This window comes from Bufo gargarizans, chromosome 1 (genome assembly GCF_014858855.1).
Source record: "Bufo gargarizans isolate SCDJY-AF-19 chromosome 1, ASM1485885v1, whole genome shotgun sequence".
Taxonomy (NCBI): Eukaryota; Metazoa; Chordata; class Amphibia; order Anura; family Bufonidae; genus Bufo; species Bufo gargarizans.
The window spans coordinates 233403765-233425682 of record NC_058080.1 but is presented as its reverse complement, the minus strand read 5'-3'; the positions used below and the strand labels follow the sequence as shown (position 1 = coordinate 233425682).

The 21918-nt window shown below is 42.4% G+C and overlaps 1 protein-coding gene across 1 annotated transcript in view; it reads right to left on the bottom strand.

Annotated features, from left to right (window-relative positions):
- SPATA5 (spermatogenesis associated 5) overlaps positions 1-21918 on the bottom strand; it is a 382760-nt gene that overhangs the window by 13808 nt on the left and 347034 nt on the right. The gene's annotated exons all lie outside the window — the stretch shown is intronic.

The following is a 21918-nucleotide window of genomic DNA, read 5'->3' as shown; positions in this document are numbered from 1 at the left end:
CCAGGCCAGATAAACAATCTCTGTAAAATGACACTGAAAAATGTTCCAGCGCTGCATCGAGTGACATGTGTACGGCTCTGTGCTGCTCTGGAGGTTGCTCACACGTTTTAACCTTGCCCATATTTATTCCATTATGATCTCATAATACGGGAAATTTATCACACCCTACACCTCAGAATTCTGTCTTCAAAAAGTCCCAAAATAAGGCTTTGCGACTTTCTGTCAAACTTTTTGTTTGAAAGGGGATGTGGTGAGCAATGTAAACTAGTTTCACTCCAGATTTATCATGGAGACTTTTTTTTATCCAGTAGGAGAGTGGAGGATGTGAAGAGGGTGCAGCATTTGCATAGAGGGCTGAGGCTCTAGGAGTAACGGCAACGCCCCCGTTGCTCCTAGAGACTCATTTGCATCTGTTAAACATTATTTTTCTCAGCCACGCAGACACATATGAACATGGGACCAACACAGATGCCTCCAGCTGCCAAGTGCACATGTAACAGGTCAGCCAGCTTCATAGGTGCAAATCTGCTGACAGATGTCTTTTAATAAACCTGCGACATTTGATAAATTTGGTACAAAACATACTAAATCTGCACATTATAAGTAGCAGTATGAACAATTTTGGATATGGTGTTAGAATGATGGTTCTATTATTGGTAGACCTACAAAACTGGACTTGTAAGCCAGTGCAATTATACAAAAAGCAAATAGGCAGATGTGCAGTAGGTGAAAGAAAGCTGTCAGAGAGAGAGGCCATAGAAGATGTGTAGGTTGGAGCTAACCACTAAATAGGACATGAAAAGAATTTTGCATAGGTCACTAGTCGTGGTCATGGATGGGTCATGATGTTCCAGGGACATGCAATGTAAAACAAGAAAGTTGTCTTCAACAGGAATACGAGCATCAAAACTGGACCGTTAAACCTTGGGAAAACAACTTATGTTTCCTTCTGATGATGTTTATAGTTAAACCATACCAAATCGCTGGACCCTATCTAGTGTACAAGGGTTTCGTCGTTGTGTAATGATGCACACTGGTTAATATCTTTACCTAACAATTTTTTGATGGACATAATGATAAGTCACTTTGGCTTAATGGACTGTACAGTTTCTAGACCACAAGCCATCAATCACCTTCAGGATGTGGTGGAGGCTGTGTGCCATAAAAATAACCCGACGTCTAACATTCAGCAGCAGTATCCATGCCATAACCATGTTCTGAAGGCAAAATGAGGTAAACCCCAGTGCAGGGCAGAGGTAGGCTGCTGTAACCGATGGACCATTTCTATCTATTAACATCTCTTTCAGGGGATACATGTAATGAAAGCTTTGCCTTGATGACACCCCTGCTCCTCAGCTGTCTCTGCGCACAGTGCAGCATAGTCTCCCCAGTCATGGAGTCATAGACTCAACGTTCTGTTCTGTGTCTGAGTCGTTCTGTTCCTGTGTTTACCGAGCTCGGATAAAACGCCCTTTAGCTCCATGTTCCATTACTGTGAGCCTCCATAAACAAGCTGATATGCGCAACCGCTGATTATATTAGCCCTAAAAGAGTTCTGAAGCAAATGAAAAATATCAACTTCCATTCCTAAAAGCACTGTTTTCAATTTTCTGAAGGAAATTAAATAATGTATAAATCAAGTGCTGGGCTCGAGCCCAGTCAGCTGAACATCACTTGGTCCTTTTAAGGCGGAGAGGAAGTGTCTGTTGCAGTGGGGACAAGCCAAGAGAAATAACAGCTAACCTCAGCTCCATGTGAAAGTCATTTGAGATAATCGGGGGAGGCTGCACACAGGTTGGAAAGAGGACCACATACTAACTGTGAGCAAAAAAACATACATCCAGGGCTCATATTCACGTGCCCTCTGTCCAGGGATATATGAGGGTATAAGCAGGTGAAATGCTTATGTCACAGGGGGCCAATCGTGGATTTGTATCTAGATATTGAGTGGCAACACTGCTATGTCTGCCATATAACTTAGAACGCACATCAGTTACTTCTTTTCAGATTTCATGCACACGACCATATGTAGTTTGCAGTCCCCAAACCACGTATCCACAGGATCCGAGGAGTGGTGCTAATGTAGTGTTGGGTCTATGTGGTGAAGAGTCCTTTACAGAGTGATGAGGGGGGGGTTGCACAGAGCGATGAGGAGAAAGCAAAGCTATTATTTATTTCTCCACTGTATTCACTGAGGAAATTTAACTGTCAGGTGTAATAGAGAGTGCCAAAGTGAACTCCCCATTAAAAGTGGCCTGTATAACCTGGGAAGAAGTCCTGCAACATCTTAAAAAGATTAAAATAGACACCACCGTACCCTAAGAGAATTAAGTAATGTCATAGCCAGACCCTTATTTCTGATATTTACAGACTCTATACTAACAGGGAAGGTCCCACAGGATTGGCGCTTAGCAAATGTGGTGCCAATATTTTTAAAAAAGGTCCAAAAACAGAGCCCGGAAACTATAGGCCAGTAAGTTTAACATCTGTTGTGGGTAAACTGTTTGAAGGTTTTCTAAGAGATTCTATCTTGGAGCACCTCAATGAAAATAAGCAAATAACGCCATATCAGCATGGCTTCATGAGGGATCGGTCATGTCAAACTAATTTAATTCGTTTCTGTAAGGAGGTAATTTCTAGTCTTGACCAGAGTGAGTCAATGGAAGTCGTATATCTGGACTTCTCCAAAGCATTTGACACTGTACCACATGGAAGGTTAGTATATAAAATGAGAATGCTGGGACTGGGAGAAAATGTCTGTATGTGGGTCAGTAACTGTCTGAGTGATAGAAAACAGAGGGTGGTTATTAACGGTACACACTCAGATTGGGTCACTGTCACTAGTGGGGTACCTCAGGGGTCACTATTGGGCCCTATTCTCTTCAATATATTAATGATCTTGCAGAAAATATAAATTTTCGCAGATGACACTAAACTGTGTAAAGTAATTTACACTGATGAGGACAGTATACTACTACAGAGGGATCTGGATAGATTGGAGGCTTGGGCAGATAAGTGGCAGATGAGGTTTAACACTGACAAATGTAAGCTTATGCACATGGGAAGGAATAATGCAAGTCACTTGTACATACTAAATGGTAAAACAATGGGTAACACTGACATGGAAAAGGACTTAGGAATTTTAGTGGACAATAAGATAATGGGTTGCATCAAAATGGGCATAAATGCCCGTGATGAGAACAAAGTGCTACCACTCTACAAATCATTAGTCAGACCACACATGGAGTGCTGTGTACAGTTCTGGGCTCCTGTGAACAAGGCAGACATAGCAGAGCTGGAGAGGGTTCAGAGAAGGGCAACTAAAGTAATAACTGGAATGAATGGACTACAGTACCTGGAAAAATTATCAAAATTAGGGTTATTCACTTTTAAAAAAAAGACTACTAAGGGGAGATCTAATAACTATGTATAAACATATCAGGAGTCAGTACAGAGATCTATCCCATCATCTATTTATCCCCAGGACTGTAACTGTGACAAGGGGACATCCTCTGCGTCTGGAGGAAGGAAGGTTTGTACACAAACATAGAAGAGGATCCTTTACGGTAAGAACAGTGAGACTATGGAACTCTCTGCCTGAGGAGGTGGTGATGGTGAGTACAATAAAAGAATTCAAGAGGGGCCTGGATGTATTTCTGGAGCGTAATAATATTACAGGTTATAGCTACTAGAGAGGGGTCGTTGATCCAGGGAGTTATTCTTATTGCCAGATTGGATTCGGGAAGGATATTTTCCCCCCTAAAATGAGGAAAATTGGCATCTACCTCAAAGTTTTTTTGCCTTTCTCTGGATCAACTTGCAGGATAACAGGCTGAACTGGATGGACAAATGTATTTTTTCAGCCTTACAAACTATGTTGCTATGTTAGGTGCAAATCTTTCTATTATACCTTATCTCAATGTAGGCTTCACTCCTGGTTTTGGCTCACAATCACTGATCAAACACCGAAGTGTGAACTATGGCCTTATATTGTATGCAGTGTACTTAAACTGCCATATTGGCCAAAAATTCTTCATCAGATCTGCTTTGTTACTCCAATTACTATTAGTGCAGGGTCCACCAGATAGAGTGACTTTATAGAGTTGCTTCATTTTTAGAACATGTTATGTTGATTACAGCAGCCAGTACACGGAAATCTTTGCAGTATGTACAGAACTTATTGAGAGAGTAATCACTAAGAAACTACTACTAGATGCTGATATACTATTAAAGGTAGGGACTTGTTTTTAAGTGTGTGAGCAGTCAGCATGTCAGATACATCTTTGGATGTGTCTATTTCCAAAAATACCAAGCCCAAATGGGACATGGAAGTTCAGAATTCATTGCAGGAGATTTATGTAGTGAAAACAGAATTTTTAGATATTTGGTTTGTTTTGAAACAAACTTTTAAGTTTTGAAGTTAATTTTAACCTTTTTTTCATAAATCCGTTGGTCCATTTTAACTGTGCTTTGTTCACTTTCCTTTGTAATCCATTTTAGCAAAAGAAATACAAAATATGTCCCCTGGAGTGAATTGTACAGCCTATTTCCAAGATCTCACAGAAAAACAAAGCCATTTATTTCTATTGTTATGAACATGGCTGATTATAGTTTCTTTAAAAGGAAATGCCCTGTTTGTGTTAATCCTTTCTGAAGCTGGACTTACAGGTAGGTACTGATACTGGCTGTTTATCCTGTGGATATGGCAGAATTCTTTGTGGAAAAACTTGTTGAATTTGCTGACACGCCTGTTTTAGTACATATCTGTATTCTCCTTGAATTAACAATTCTGGAGCACCTTATACAGGTCCTTCTCAAAAAATTAGCATATTGTGATAAAGTTCATTATTTTTTGTAATGTACTGATAAACATTAGACTTTCATATATTTTAGATTCATTACACACCAACTGAAGTAGTTCAAGCCTTTTATTGTTTTAATATTGAAGATTTTGGCATACAGGTCATGAAAACCCAAAATTCCTATGTCAAAAAATTAGCATATCATGAAAAGGTTCTCTAAACGAGCTATTAACCTAATCATCTGAATCAACTAATTAACTCTAAACACCTGCAAAATATTCCTGAGGCTTTTAAAAACTCCCAGCCTGGTTCATTACTCCAAACCGCAATCATGGGTAAGACTGCCGACCTGACTGCTGTCCAGAAGGCCATCATTGACACCCTCAAGCAAGAGGGTAAGACACAGAAAGAAATTTCTGAACGAATAGGCTGTTCCCAGAGAGCTGTATCAAGGCACCTCAGTGGGAAGTCTGTGGGAAGGAAAAAGTGTGGCAGAAAACGCTGCACAACGAGAAGAGGTGACCGGACCCTGAGGAAGATTGTGGAGAAGGACCAATTCCAGACCTTGGGGGACCTGCGGAAGCAGTGGACTGAGTCTGGAGTAGAAACATCCAGAGCCACCGTGTACAGGCGTGTGCAGGAAATGGGCTACAGGTGCCGCATTCCTCAGGTCAAGCCACTTTTGAACCAGAAACAGCGGCAGAAGCGCCTGACCTCGGCTACAGAGAAGCAGCACTGGACTGTTGCATGTCATTCGGAAATCAAGGTGCCAGAGTCTGGAGGAAGACTGGGGAGAGGGAAATGCCAAAATGCCTGAAGTCCAGTGTCAAGTACCCACAGTCAGTGATGGTCTGGGGTGCCATGTCAGCTGCTGGTGTTGGTCCACTGTGTTTTATCAAGGGCAGGGTCAATGCAGCTAGCTATCAGGAGATTTTGGAGCACTTCATGCTTCCATCTGCTGAAAAGCTTTATGGAGATGAAGATTTCATTTTTTAGCACGACCTGGCACCTGCTCACAGTGCCAAACCCACTGGTAAATGGTTTACTGACCATGGTATTACTGTGCTCAAGTGGCCTGCCAACTCTCCTGACCTGAACCCCATAGAGAATCTGTGGGATATTGGGAAGAGAAAGTTGAGAGACGCAAGACCCAACACTCTGGATGAGCTTAAGGCCGCTATCGAAGCATCCTGGGCCTCCATAACACCTCAGCAGTGCCACAGGCTGATTGCCTCCATGCCACGCCACATTGAAGCAGTCATTTCTGCAAAAGGATTCCCGACCAAGTATTGAGTGCAGAACTGAACATAATTATTTGAAGGTTGACTTTTTTTGTATTAAAAACACTTTTCTTTTATTGGTCGGATGAAATATGCTAATTTTTTGGAGATAGGAAATTTGGGTTTTCATGAGCTGTATGCCAAAATCATCAATATTAAAACAATAAAAGGCTTGAACTACTTCAGTTGGTGTGTAATGAATCTAAAATATATGAAAGTCTAATGTTTATCAGTACATTACAGAAAATAATGAACTTTATCACAATATGCTAATTTTTTTAGAAGGACCTGTATAACGAAGCGGATGTGGATCTGTATTGTCATTAAGGATGAGCGAATCGACTTCGGATGAAGCAGGAGCTCCGTACAGTATTAGAATGTATTGGCTCTGATGAGCCGAAGTTATTGCTTCGCGAAGTCTCGGGAGACTTTGCTTAATAACTTCATAAACTAATTTGTACTGTAAAAAAACATTTCCTGAACTCGGCCTGCGATGTATCAGAGCTCTATCACGCGGGGTGGGAGAAGGGGCTAGAGGCTGGCAACTGTTGTTTCATTCGCAGCGGGGCCCGATGCAGTCACTGTACTGTACTCCATTACACCGGACCCCGCTCACAGCAGTCTTCATATGTAAAGTTTAGTCATGTAGTCCTTAATCTTGCTTTGTTAAACTACTGTAATCGTCTGTAGTAGTACTCACTATCAAACTAGCAGGCAGGCCGGCCGGCCGGCAGTGTAACATTACTTAAAGGGAACCTGTCACTGGGATTTTGTGTATAGAGCTGAGGACATGGGTTGCTAGATGACCGCTAGCACATCCTCAAAATCTATTCCCCATAGCTCTGTGTGCTTTTATTGTGTAAAAAAAACAATTTGATACATATGCAAATTAACGTGAGATGAGTCAGGGACAGGACTCATCTCAGGTTAATTTGCATATGTATCAAATCATTTTTTTTACACAATAAAAGCACACAGAGCTATGGGGACTGGGTATTGCGGATGTGCTAGCAGCCATCTAGCAACCCATGTCCTCAGCTCTATACACAAAATCCCAGTGACAGGTTCCCTTTAACAAAGCAGAGCCACTGGTTGAGGATTACATGACTAGACTTTACATATGAAGACTGCTGTGAGCGGGGCCCAGTGTAATGGGGGTCACTATTTACACAGGGACATGAGAAGACACAGAGGGGACCAGCAACAGATCCCCCCATAATAGTGTCATCCACAGATATCCCCATAGTAGTGTTTCATCCACAGATTCCCCCCCATAACAGTGTCATCCACAGATCCCCCATAACAGTGTCATCCACAGATCCCCCATAACAGTGTCATCCACAGATCCCCCATAACAGTATCATCCACAGATCCCTCATAACAGTGTCATCCGCAGCTTCCCCATAACAGTGTCATCCGCAGCTCCCCCATATCAGTGTGTCATCCACAGATCCCCATAACAGTGTCATCCACAGATCCCACATAACAGTATCATCCACAGCTCCCCCATATCAGTGTGTCATCCACAGATCCCCATAACAGTGTCATCCACAGATCCCCCATAACAGTGCGTCATCCAGATTTCCTCCATAACAGTGTCATCCACAGATCCCCATAATAGTGTCATCCACAGACCACCATTAGTTCAAAACCCACCAAAAGCACACCATTTGGTTCAAAATATATATTTTTTTATTTTCCTCCTCAAAAACCTAGGTGAGTCTTATCATCAGGTGCATCTTATAAAGCGAAAAATACGGTAATTTATGACGTTATTACGCGAAGTCCCGCGAGACTTCGCGAAGCAATAACTTTGGCTATTCGGAGCCAATACATTCTAATACTGTACAGAGTTCCTGCTCTGTTACAGTATATGAACAAAGTTTTAATGCGAATCGACTTCAGATGTTTCATCTGAAGTCGATTTGCTCGTCCCTAGTTGTGATTTGAACAGATTTGGCTTTGGGCTACTCCTAAAGGTGTTATCTATGTAGCCCCCCTGGTCTTCACCCTTTCACTTCTGCACAGGGATCTGGACTATGCTGCAGGGGAACTACCAGGCTGCTACCTCTTTGACTAGTGCCTGTTAAAGTGACTGCTGACCCACAGGGGTCAAGAGAAACTGAAGCACAGCACCAAGTGATCAGTCAAAACTGTAGTCAGGGACAGGCGGAGGTCAGGGCAGGTAGAGTTTGTGCAATCCAATAAACAGTCTGACATCAGAGTGAGCAGGTCAGAGTCAGTATGGAGAACAGGCATAAGTCATGTTAGGCAGCAAAGAGTCAAATCCAGAAGCCAGACAGGAGTCGGTACATAGACAGGCAAAGAAGCTAATGGCAGACCTCTACAGGGCACTAAAGTACTAGAACGTATTGTTCAGGTGCCCTTCCATGGGGAAGATACCTTAACCCCTTCTCTACCAGCACCGTACATGTAAAGGCTTTAGATGCCTTGATCAAGTGAGATCTCGGCATCTAAATGCGCAAAATCCGGAACCTCGTGCTTCCGGGCCTCCTACCGACACTCTCTGTGTCCAATGGGGATGTCGGCAGATGCTGTGAATATTTTGAGCCTCTATGACGAGGCTCATAATATTCATGTTGAATCCTTATTTTGGCCATAAACTAATTTTAAAAATACCTGATTGTACAAAATGAAAAAAAATAAAATAAATAATAATAATTTTATAGGCACATATATGAGCTTCAAAATCATTTACAAAAAAAATATAAAAGTTTAATTCATCCCCTTTCCATATAATAAAAATAAATATAAACATGATGGGTATCACCGCGACCAAAAATGCCAATACTATAAAAATATTTTAAAAAATTTCCAATGGCGTAACGAAAAAAAGGTCTAAATGGCCAATTTTTTCATTGCTTCTCTTACCCAATTTTTTTTTATAAAATGTGATCAAAAAGTCACACACACTCCAAATAAAAACTACAGATTGTCCTGCCAAAAATGAGCCCCTATACAGCTCAGTAGACATAAGTATCAAAAAGTTATGGGGGTCAGAATATGGTGATCTAAAAACTTTTTTTTTTTTTTTTAAGTTTAAATGTATTTTTACACTATTTAGACATAAAAAAAAACTATACATATGGGGTATCGTTGTAATCGTTCTGACCCAGAGAATGAAAGGCATGGGTAAGTTTTTTTTTTTTCCAATTCCACCTCATTTGGATTTTTTTTTTTTACCGCTTCCTACTACATCTTATGCCATAATTAACGATGGCATTAAAAAGTACAACTTGTCCCGCTAAAAATAAGCCCTCCCACAGCTTTGTGAATGGAAATATAAAAAAGTTACGGCTCAAGGAAGATGTGGAAGAAAAATAAAAACGCAAAAATGAAAAAACCTCAGGTATCCTAAGGGTTAAGTACCCCATGTTGGCCAGCCATTGGCCAAAAAAGATTAAGATGCACAGGTGCTAGCCCTTAAAGATCTGGAGGGAGTATGTCCTTGCGCACTATGAGCATAGACTGGGAGCAGGATTCGGCCTGTGTGGAGTGGATGGAGCAGGGGTAGGAAGGGTAGAAAGAAAGAGACACTGGCAGGTCAAAACCAGCGGAGATCAGGAACAGTAGAGTGGGTGAGCAATCCGGTGGCCTCGCACACCGTGAGGAGTGGTGTGACCGTGGGCAGAGACAGTCATCATAACACCTTTTCTTAGATCCTTATATTGTGCCAGTCCTACATTAAAAACTGGGCACTGCCATTCCCTTTGCCAATAGGGTGTGTCCCTGCACAGTCTGATACTTTCAGCACTGACTGGACAGTGAGGAGACACACCCCAATCACAACAGAGTAATGGCACAATGCAGAGTTTTAAGAAAATATGCTCTAAGGGGTTGTGATACTTCAGCAAGTGGCATTTATCATGTAGAGAAAGTTAATATAAGCCACTTCCTAATGTATTGTGATTGTCCATATTGCTTCCTTTGCTGGCTGTATTCATTTTTGTCCATGGTTACAACTACCTTTCAGTCCATCGGTGGTGGTTGTGCTTGCACACTGTAGTAAAAAGCGCCGACCTCTCTGGTGGCCGGGACCACGGGAGTGGTTTTTCCTATAGTGTGCAAGCACAACCACCACTGATGGATTGCAGGGTGGTTGTAACCATGAAAACGAGCCGTGTATAATGTGATGGAAAAATGCATTCAGCCAGCAAAGGAAGCAATATGGCCAATCCTCTATATTATAAATGCTGTTTGCTGAGGTAAGAGAACCCCTTTAAGAATTATCCTCCTGGAAAACTTCTTTAATTTCAATCCGAACCTGAAATGTTTCAAGTACACATAGTCTTCTTCATGCTTGAAGTTGGCTGTCTGACTGAAATGTTGCATTTTTGGGTAGACATTTACATTTGATTTTTCACATGATAGATGAGGGCTGTTATATCAATTATTGCACTTTTGTTTGGTTTTCTTGTGTGGATGAGACAGAACAAGCCCACCTGAAGACACACACCACTATCTTCCAAAGATATTTAGGAGTGCTGTTCATTTACTGGTCCTTTCACTGGTCAAATCTGGGTCAAGGCCTCTGTTGCATATTCTGTCAGGTTTGACTACAACAAAGGACTCAGTGGACCACACAGTAAGTGCAATAGATCCTAAAGAGCAAATGTGAACAGTGCCTAATTCCATCCATCCAAATTATATTTCAAATTGCAGCATTATATTTCCTCCACTATAATAGTAGTATTTATGATTCATGCATTTATGATTCGTTCTTGGCCTTGCCTTCAAAAATCAAGCATCAATAAACTTGAACATGGAAACCCAGTCTTAAGATGGTCATGGCGCGCTTGTGACTTTTAGTTTTCACGACACTACTTGCTGTAGGCAAACCAAACATTTCATGGTATGATGAACTGCACCACCAGATCTCCCAATAAGAAAAAGGTTAGCCAAAATTTTTCAGTATTACTTATTAAAGGGATTATCCCGTGAATAATGTAAAAAATGAAAATCAGACATAATCTAGTACATGACAATCTATTTCTAACAAAACTAGAACCAGCCATGTACCTCCCATGGATCCAGAGATCTCCCCTTTCATGCTCTGTTAGATTTATATGAAGCTGACAGCTTAAGGGGAGTGTCTTTTCTGCTGCAGCTAAGGGGGTGTGTCTCAGCTCTCCCTATCACAACTCAGGAGGCAGTTGAAGGACGATACTGAGCATGTGCGGCTATCTCAGTGAGCAGGACAAAGAAATAAGAAAAAGAACAAACAGCAGGTGGCGCAATACAGATACATTTTATTGAATAACTCAGTGGCTATGCCAAATTTTTTATTACAAGCAATTACAGAAGTATTTAGATCCAGGTTCTGGTTTGAAAACTCGAATATTTTTTGTGGGACAACCACTTTAAGATGCTAGCCAAGTTATGTTGTAGTAGTGTCACACACATATACCTGCAGGAGAACATCAGCCAAGCTCTGCAAAATACAGTATATTGCATAAAGTTGGGAGCGGGATTAGGATATTTAGTAAGGACAGGAAGAGCACATATACACAGGGCTTGTTAACTATTGTATAACAAGCATGGTCTATTTATTGAACATAAAAAGGAAAGCTCAACTAGGAGCCAAAGCACATCTACCACTGATGAATCAACAGCAGACTGATCCTTTCTATCACACCGCAGACCAAAGCCAATGTGCCAAGATATAAAAACAAATCCTCAACCTCAACTGAAAGCCAAAGACAAGGAGCACAGAAAATGAGCAAAATATATCAGCTCCATTGTTCTGGGCAATGCACTGGTGGCATTGTTTTAAAGAGGTCCACAGGGTTTTCCAGTAATTTCAACACCAGGAGTAGTGCAGTCTGCAGCACTGTTTTTGCTGTCAAAATAGCCAGAAAGCTAATGGATCCTATTAGCGTCAATGGGGTCTGTCAAGTTATCGGTTCATGAACAGATTCGGCATAGCTATATGACGCCCTGACACTAGGGTGAACAAAGCTTCAAAGGAGTATTCCAGCACAAGCAAAAATGTTCCCACAGGCTGAAAAATAACAGAACTTAGGCCCCTTTCAGAAGAGCGAGTGTCACGCTCTGGACTCTCAGTGCAGCATCCGTCCTGAACTTCCAGCACTGCCGGGGGTCACAAAGCATTATATTGATTTATGATGCTATGTAACCCTTCCAGTTCTGGAATGTATTGTATAACACTGACATCATTATGTCAGTGTTATCCAGTACATTACAGATCTCAAAGGGTTATACAGCATCATAAATCAATATAATGCTATGCGACCCCGGCAGTGCTGGAAGTTCAGGACAGGTGCTGCACTGAGAGTCCAGAGCGTGACACTCGCTCGTCTGAAAGCGGCCTTATACTCACCTTGCCGATCCACTGCTGTTCCAATGTTGCCAGGGTCCTCACAGCAGTCCATTTCTTTCTCCTTCTCAACATGGCAGGAAATGGCTGTAATTTCTGCTGATTCAATCACTCCCCGCAATGATGACCCACCTCAACCAGTGATTGACTGAGCAAGCATTTCCTGTGTGCTGAAACGGGAGCAGGAACTAGAGAACAGCAGAGGACTTGAGCAACATCAGAACGATAGTGGTGGTGGAACAGTGGAGGTATTGATTCTTTTATGTGTTCAGTCACCCCAAGCCTACTGCCACCAATTTTTGTGCGATGGAAAACCTCCTTAATAACTCCCTATAATACTGTTATTAACACACGAGTTATCTCATGGCACTAGACCAGGACAGCTAAATTCCAAGCCAGCCAATTAACTTCCATGTGCTAGGCAGCTACATTCACCTTAAGGAGGAAGTAGGGGTATAGTTACATGGTGTAGTGCTACAATTACTACTAAATTCAGTGGATTTGCTACGATTTTTGCAAAAAAAAACCCTATGTTTTGATGTATTTATGTAGTAATCGCACCAATGTTCTGATTTCACCACACTGTACACATACCCTAACAGACAAGTCCTTTACACTCTGCAACATGACACACAGCATTTCAGGAATAAAAGCAGGTTTCCCCTTTAGACCCTCCACAATGGCGTTGCATGGCCTCCTAAAGCTCGAAAAGAAACTGGTTATATGGATGCTTATTAGGCTGAATATTAACATTGCTCCGGATGCCGTGCTCTTACGTGCAATAAAAAAAATGGCATACATGTTGATTAGATGAGTATACAATTCTGTCTATTCTACCCTCCTATGGCATTTAGGATTTATCTAGCTGTCCAGGATGGAAGTGTCTGCTGTGTGAGACATAGTAGCTGGAAGTCACCATATGCCCTCTACTGCAGCCATGTTTTGTTAGAATATTCCCTTTATTGCAGAAAATGAGCCTCCCTTGATGTAAATCTTCCAATGCACCACAGGGCCTCACTTTCTACACATGGAGGTCACAAGTATCACATGAACTATTATGAACATCCATCCAGCAGAAAGATGGAAATACAATACAATATGATTGACTCATATGAAATGGGCTGTGAGGGAATCCGATGAAAAGTTTAGTCTTCAAACGGCTGCCCAGACACAGTAATGAAATAACCGAGCATGGGAGATGGGGAGAATGAACATATAGCTATGGGACGGGAACGGTTGATTAAGTAACAAAGACTAAATAAAGCCACAGGAAGGAAGCAATGAAACAGCTGGGAAAGTTGAACAGGATGAAAAGAAGTAAAGGTCTTGTGATCATGAATGAATGTTTACACAAAGCACAGTCGAGAAGCTGAAAAGGTCATTAGCGACAAGCATAAATGTAAAAGAACAGCGCAAATGGCCTTTTGTGATGTCACTCTCCTGGATTTGTGTGAGGACACTGAGTGGCAGCGATTTGTTGGCCAAGGATCTCCCAACCATAAAAAAAAAAAGAAGCGGGTAGATGGAAGGGTTTTTACCTCTTTAGGCTACATTCACACAAAAACGGCTCTGTGATGGCCATTTTTGTACCAGCGGTCACACGGCCATTTTTTAGAGCCAATTAAAGTCCATGGAGCTATTGACATTTAAAGGGTTTTTTTCATCTCAGACAATGGGGGCATATCTCTAGGATATGCCCCCATTGTCTTATAGGTGCAGGTCCCACCGCTGGGACCCGCACCTATATTGAGAACGGAGCCCCAAAAGCGATGGAGGGCGCACTGCGCATGCGCAGCCATCCTCTATTCTTTTCTATGGGGCGACTGCCCCATAGAAATGAATGGGAGCATGGGCCGCGCATGCGCGGCACGCTCCCATTCACTTCTATGGGAGAGGTGGGGATTAGCGCTTGGTGGTGGACGAACCCTGGGAAATCTGGGGTCCTGCAGCCACAGCGCTCACCACACCTATCAGACAATGGGGGCATATTCTAGCTTTATGCCCCTCTTGTCTAAGATGGGATTACCCCTTTAATGGCCAGTGAACGGTGGCCATCAAAAAGCAGGACATGTCCTATTTTTGGCCATTTTCACCTCCAGATGGACCTCACTGGAATTAATGGGCATGTTTTTAACGGCCACGTAGACAGGAATGCAGCTTTCTAACGACCGTTAAAACAGCTAGAAGAGTCTTTCTGGAGTTAGTATTAAATAAAAAACAAACAAAAAAAAACATCCATTTGAACGTGTCAGGACGCTCGCTCCTCAAACCCTTAAAAATGCACTGAATGCAGCAGGACCTGTGCTCCCAGCATTGAGACGTCATGACGCTGGGAACATCAAGTCCTGCTGTATCCAGTGAATCGCAAGGTTGTGAGGAGCGAGTGTCCTCACGCATCCAACGCAAGTTGATGAGGTGAGTATTTATTTATTTTTTTCGCATTAGTGGGGATGGGGGAAAGGAGGGGGCATTATATATGGAGCACAACTGTGGGCTATGATATATATATATATATATATATATATATGTTTTGGGACACAACTGGGGTCCATTATATATATATGGAGGTACAACTGGGGGCTAATATCTCTACTGGGGCAGAAATCGAGGGCTATTATAACTACTGGGAGGCACTAAAGGGACCATTATCCATTATCTATACTGGGGGCTATTATAACTGCTCAGGCCACAAAGGTGTGCATTATTTATACTGGGGGCACTATGGTGGGGCATAATATATATCGTAAGGGCCCTGCAGGGGTTGGGGTACGAACTTAAAAACAGAATGAAAATCACCTGCTTTTAATGGCCGTTAGAAATGGCTGCAAAATGGCCGTTAGAAATGTACAGATGGCTGGAAAATGGATGCACAAATGGTTGAAAAATGGCCATAAAAAACTTACAGTGTGTCTGTTTATAATGGCTGTTTTTCTTTCAACTGTTGTGTGAATGTAGCCCAAGAATGCACCCGTAGCGAAGAATTTTTAGTTAGTTATCACATTAAAAGTGAAAAGCTGGACACTGTAAATACACTGGTCCTGTAATATAGTCCAGAGCTGCATTCATAGTTCTTCAGGCTTCAAGCTGAAATCTTGCAGCATTTTTCGCTGGCTCAGTGTAAAGATCTGCATTCAGGTACTGTAACTGTGATTATACACTCTGGACAATCTCAGAGTATAGAAGAAATCAAAATCTAACTTTTATTGGACCAACTTGCTACAGTGGAGCAGCTCACTGCCAAAATGAACCAGGGTGAACCCTCCTGTGTATGGGGCTCCAAAGCAGAAGGATGGTCACTGCAATTCTACAAAGTTGCATCAGCAGAAAAGGCCTTATGTTTCCTAGTATTATCAGAATTGGACCACTGCTGACTGGCAAAGAGTTGCCTTCTCCGATGAGTCACGTTTTCTGCGTGATCGAACAGACGGATGTTGGCATGTCAGGTAAGAAACATCAGAGAACAAAGACCCTGCAACCATTGCTGGAAGAACATAAGCTGGTGATGGCAGTGCTATGGTCTAGGAAATGGTTTCATGGCACTCTCTGGGCCCACTTATCCATGTGGAAGGCACTTTCAACTGACTTGGGTATGCATCCGTCCTTGCGGATGGGATCTTCCATTAAGGCAATGTGACATGTTAGAAATGTCTTATACTGGTTGGAAGGGCATGACCAAAACTTCCAAGTACTACTCTGGCCCCTATCTCCCCATACTTGAACCCAATGGAGCATTTGTGATACCTCCTCGATCCTCGTGTTCACTCAATGGATCCTCCCCCATGCCCTCTCCACCAGCTGTGGGATGCACTGCAGTTAGCATGGCTCCAGATACTTGTGACAATCTACTAGGACCTTATTGAGTCACTCTCAGCCCGTCTAGCTTCTGTCCATGCTGCATACGGCGGTTACTCTGGATATTAGCTGGTGGTCTTAATAATGTGGCTCGACTGTGTACAAGATGCTTGCCAAACACGATTAGATAACTACCACCTAACCATACCATGACAACATTACCAGTGTATTCCTAAACAGTAAAAAATAGAACACTCTTACCAGTTATGGTCACCACTGGGTAGTTCCCTCTCGTGTCCAGGGTTCAGTCAAAGTCCAAAATGATAAATCCTGGGTGGTATGAAGGGTAGGAGTACCCACGTCCGGTAGTGGTCTCTTTCTATTATACCCTACTAAGGAGAGACCTATGTGAGCCTAAAGGCCTTACCCTAAACAAAATCCTTGCCCTAGACAGAAATTCCCTAGTGTGCTCACTACATGTCATCATTCTTTACTGGATGAGGGATTCATCCAGTGAAGTAGTGCCAGTGATACATACCCAATATCTATTTAGGGAGATTGGGTATTGATGCTTACTGGTCAGTAGACCAGGGCATGTTTGGAGCTGCGCTCTGTCCAGTATGTGTGACATTTGTGTTAGTTTTTATCATATCACTATCATTAAAAGTTAGATTTTAATTTCCTCTATACCCTGAGACTGTATATTCCTATAGAGATTCTCTTAATTTAGACACAGTGGGTGCAACTATACGGTAGTTTGTGCATTTATAGTCATTTATACACTAGGCACTAATCTGATAGAGTTTATCTGTATTGTGGCATTAAATCTAATTACTCTGATAGACCATGCCTAGTTTGGGCAGCCTGGTGGGCAAGCTCGGACTGGCCCACAGGGGTACAGGGGAATCCCCCGGTGGGCCCCTAGTCTCCCACCCCCTGCACAAGTGGTACATAACCAGGGGCGTAGCTATAGGGGGTGTAGCGGTAGCAGTCGCTACCGGGCCCAGGAGCCTGAGGGGGGCCAAAAACCCTTGTGCCACATAAGACACTGGCATTATAGAAAGTGCATGCTGGTCAATTAACACCTCTGTCTGGAAGGAAGGGGTTAGGTCAAGAATTTGCCATGAGGGGGTGCCCTTTCAAGCAGGAAGGCTACGTGCTCCCCTGCCCCTTGCCAACAAGCACTAAGGGAATGGGGGCCCAAGCTAAACTCTTGCACCAGGGCCCGTGAGCCTTTAGCTACGCCCCTGTACATAACACAGTAGACTTACTGCACTACATACATATATTCAATGTACAGCACCTCAACCAGCCTATTTTCATATAAAAAACTTGTTAGATGATTTATTATATTTGAATGTATCCGTACAGTGGGCCCCCCAAATAAATTTTACTGGTGGGGCCTAGGCTCCCCAGTCCGACACTGCTGGTGGGTACTGTGGTTTGGCAGGGAAAACTATTAACAACAATTGCATGGGGTTTGTATGCCCTCCCCGTGTTTGTGTGGGTTTCCTCCGGGTTCTCCGGTTTCCTCCCACACTCCAAAGACCTTAGATTGTGAGCCCTATTGGGGACAGTTGGATGATAATGTCTGTAAAGCGCTGCGGAATATTGTACCTCTATATAAGTGAGTATAATAAATAAAAAAAAGAAAATCAATATTCATCTTGCTTTAAAGGGAACCTGTCACCGGGATTTTGTGTATAGAGCTGAGGACATGGGTTGCTAGATGGCATCTAGCACATCCGCAATACCCAGTCCCCATAGCTCTGTGTGCTTTTATTGTGTAAACAAACCGATTTGATACATATGTGAACTAACCTGAGATGAGTCCTGTACATGAGATGAGTCAGGGACAGGACTCATCTCAGGTTAATTTGCATATGTATTAAATTGTTGTTTTTTTTACACAATAAAAGCACACAGAGCTATGGGGACTGGGTATTGCAGATGTGCTAGGGGCGATCTAGCAGCCCATGTCCTCAGCTCTATACCCCAAATCCAGGTGACAGGTTCCCTTTAAGATACATGTAGGAACCCTTATAGTGTAAGCTGTCTCACAGGAACATCTCTGTGCACCATGAATTCACTAGACTGTATTTTTACTGCACACACATGGAGCAGATGGAGGACTCTGCAAAGTGATTTAGCCTGGGAGGATAGGAGGTGAGAAAGTCATAAAGGGCAGAGAGACAGAAGAGACGGAACATGGAAGGATTAAACAACGTCTTCTAACAATACAAAGATAGGATCGCATAGGAAATATGAAGCCCCCCAGGCAAAGGAACAAATATGCAGCTGTTAATCATTTCATTACTCTTGTCACGCAACTTGTGAGTGATTTCTTTGCTGTCTGTAATCCAATGGCATGGTTTGCTCAAGTCAATCAGCCAAGGTGCATACCACGAATACACAGGAATACAAAGAAACTGTAATGTTCTTGTATTTCATAGCAGTTAAAGATTATATATTTTTTTAAATCTAGTTCAAATCCCAATTACTTTTACAAGAACAAATAATGGAATGGGTGGACTACAGCACCAAGAAATATTAGCAAAATTAGGACTGTCTGAACAAAGGTGTAACTTGAAGCTCCTGGGCTGCAATGTGATCTCTTCATATGAGGCAGAAGAGCCTTTGGGCCTCCTCCAGCACCACGACCCAAGTGTGACTTCTGCCTCTACATGCCATGCAGCCATACTCCTGACTATTTCGCCTACAGTAAAAACTCTTAGGGCGTGGGTCTGCAAAAAAAAGGATGTCACACGGACATCATCGCAAAATACATATAGTCATATGAATGTACTCTTATAATCTGTGGCTTTCAAAATCCAAGGCAATAATGAACATGGATTTTAAAGTATTACATCTATTCTGACAGAATCCTGAAGGAGAGAACATGGCCTAACTGAGGATTCTACTACAGCAAGAGAAACGGTGGTTTCACCATCAGCATAGAAGGGGTTCTTTACTGTAAGAGCAGTAAGATTATGGCAATCTCTGCCAGAGGAGGTTGTGCTGGTTGATAAGTTCCAGAAGTATACTTATTTTATGCAGCAAGACAGATTGACAACATAGAGGCAAGTTTGTTCCATAATCAACCATGATATAACTTCAAGGTGGGAGGATTCTTTGCAGTCCAAGTACATGTGTCTTCATACATTTTACCATTGCCATGACCATGTCAGGTATTGCATGAAGGACTTATATGCATCGACTCGATTTTTTGCTGGATTATAATGTATACAACATAACAAGAGTGCACGCTGGCAAAGAGAATGATCATCTGCCAGAAAATACAAAGCCTGTTTTGGAATTCTCCTAGACAAAGATGTTAAGTGGGATGCTCGGAGAGAGGTGGACGGGTCTCCCGCACAAACAAAACATTGATAAGTAAAACATGGAAGGCTGGACGATCAGCACAATGCACAAACACTACACTCATAGTGCCTTCAATCAGATGAGAGAACTGCTGATTTTGTCAGCTGCCGAGATTAATGGATTTGGAACATGCACAGCAGAAACAATGCTTTCACTGACTATGAATGGCCACTATCCAATACATATACACTTCTGCAATCTAACAGAAAGACACCATGTTTGTGCACATCACACAGATCTGGGACCAATTGTATTATTATGGAGTACTCTGGAATGTAAAATGGCTTATGAGCCCATCCAAATAGCTGGCATGCCGACAGAGTCCGGGCGGCACACAGTGTTCTGGAAACATCTCTCCCGGGTTTGCCTGTAGCTAGCTGTAGTAAAGGATAAGCTGTCTGCCAATTTATGTAAGGTTTGAAACCCAAATCTGTCTGAACAAATTTACATACAAACACCTGTAGCATAATGAATACACTAATAAGCGGGATAACGTGGCATTGTTTATCCACGCCAAGTGACGTGGCCCTCATAAGGATAGTGGGTATTAATATGACTATATGTTCTAATCACAGCCAGTGTTATTTCCATGGCTTTTCCAGGGGTTGTCCCATAAAAAATATTCTACATTTTTCAAACCAGTGCCTGGATCTGAATACTTTTATACTATAGCTACTGAGGTTTTTTTTAATGAAATCTACCTGTATAGCGCCACCTGCTGTTTGCTCTTTTCCTTATTTCTCTACCCAAGTAACATTGTTCTGGTGGATGCACATACCCATATTTCAACTGCCACCCGCCGTATCTACTTGTAGAAGCTTTGACAGTTACGTGGAGAAAGCTTTGGCAGAAGAGACATGCCCCCTGAGAGAGGAAACACCCCTTGTTCGCTGGTAGGGAGAGCAACAGTTGAAAGGACACCCCCCCCCCCCCAGAACAATTGGAGCAATGAATGGGAAAGCTCTGGATCCATGGGAGGCACAGGGCTGGTTCTAGCTTTGTTAGAAATAGGTTGTCATGTATTATATGATGTTTCATTTTAAATTTTAACCTTAATCCAAGGATATTCCCTTTAACTGTAAGGGAGAGGTTCCCGACTCGATCGCCCTTATCAAGACAGATACCCGTATTTTAGCCTATCTAAGGAAGGAGAAGAATTAACAAGGACTACCAGGGACAGATAAGGTCCCTCAACCCTCTGCCATGTTTTGAAACATTGAGTGACACCAACTGTGAACACTGTTCCAGTTACTAATATACTTATACCTCGGGAGGTTTGCTTGTGTTGGGTCTTTTGCCCAAAGTAGCTTTATTTGATCGATTTTTTTTTATATAGCTATTTGTCTGATTCTTGATATGCATTTTTAATATAGCTATTTAAAGTTATGTTTTAAGCTACTTTAACCCATTTACTGTACCACAACACAGCATGCTATGTAGAGACACAAAAACTGCATGGGCTGCAGAGACAAGTGATGTTCTGCCTTCTAAGGGTACTTTCACATTAGCATTTTTATTTTCCGGCATAGAGTTCCGTCACAGGGGCTCTATACCGGAAAAGAACTGATCAGGCATATCCCCATGCATTCTGAATGGAGAGTAATCCGTTCACGATGCATCAGAATGTCTTCAGTTCAGTCATTTTGACTGATCAGGCAAAAGAGAAAACCGTAGCATACGTTTTGCCTGATGACACCGGAAAAAGGGATCTTGTATTGCAATGCATTTTTCTGACTGATCAGGCATTTTTCAGACTGATCAGGATCCTGATCAGTCTGAGAAATGCCTGATCAGTCAGAAAAAATGACATGCGTTTGCATACAGTTTGCCTGATCAGGCAACGGAACTGCCTGCCGGAATCAAACAACGCAAGTGTGAAAGTACCCTAAAAGTAAAGAAGCGAAGAGCACTTATTTTTGGCAAAACACAGGTAAACTACCTAATGCAACCCCTAACCTCCATCGGACGAGGGATTCCCTTTACATTCACAAAGGTGAGTGAAATGTTATGTTACTTAGGGGTAATCGCAGCATGCTGGATTCTGGTCCCACTAGTTCTGCCCATCCAAGTGAAAGGGTCAGAAAAACTGACAGCACACGGCCGTCATCTATATATGATCTGTTCACAATTAGTTTTTCATGCACAGAACATTAATCAGGAGTCTCTAACATCAACTACCTAATTGTTCCTCTCAGCCAGTCCATGTCCACCATTTTAGGGCAAGTGCCATCTGGCCTTTCCTGTACACCAGAAGCAAGCTGCATCCTACACTGCCCCCAATTATTTTTTGTTCAGTCTGAATGTA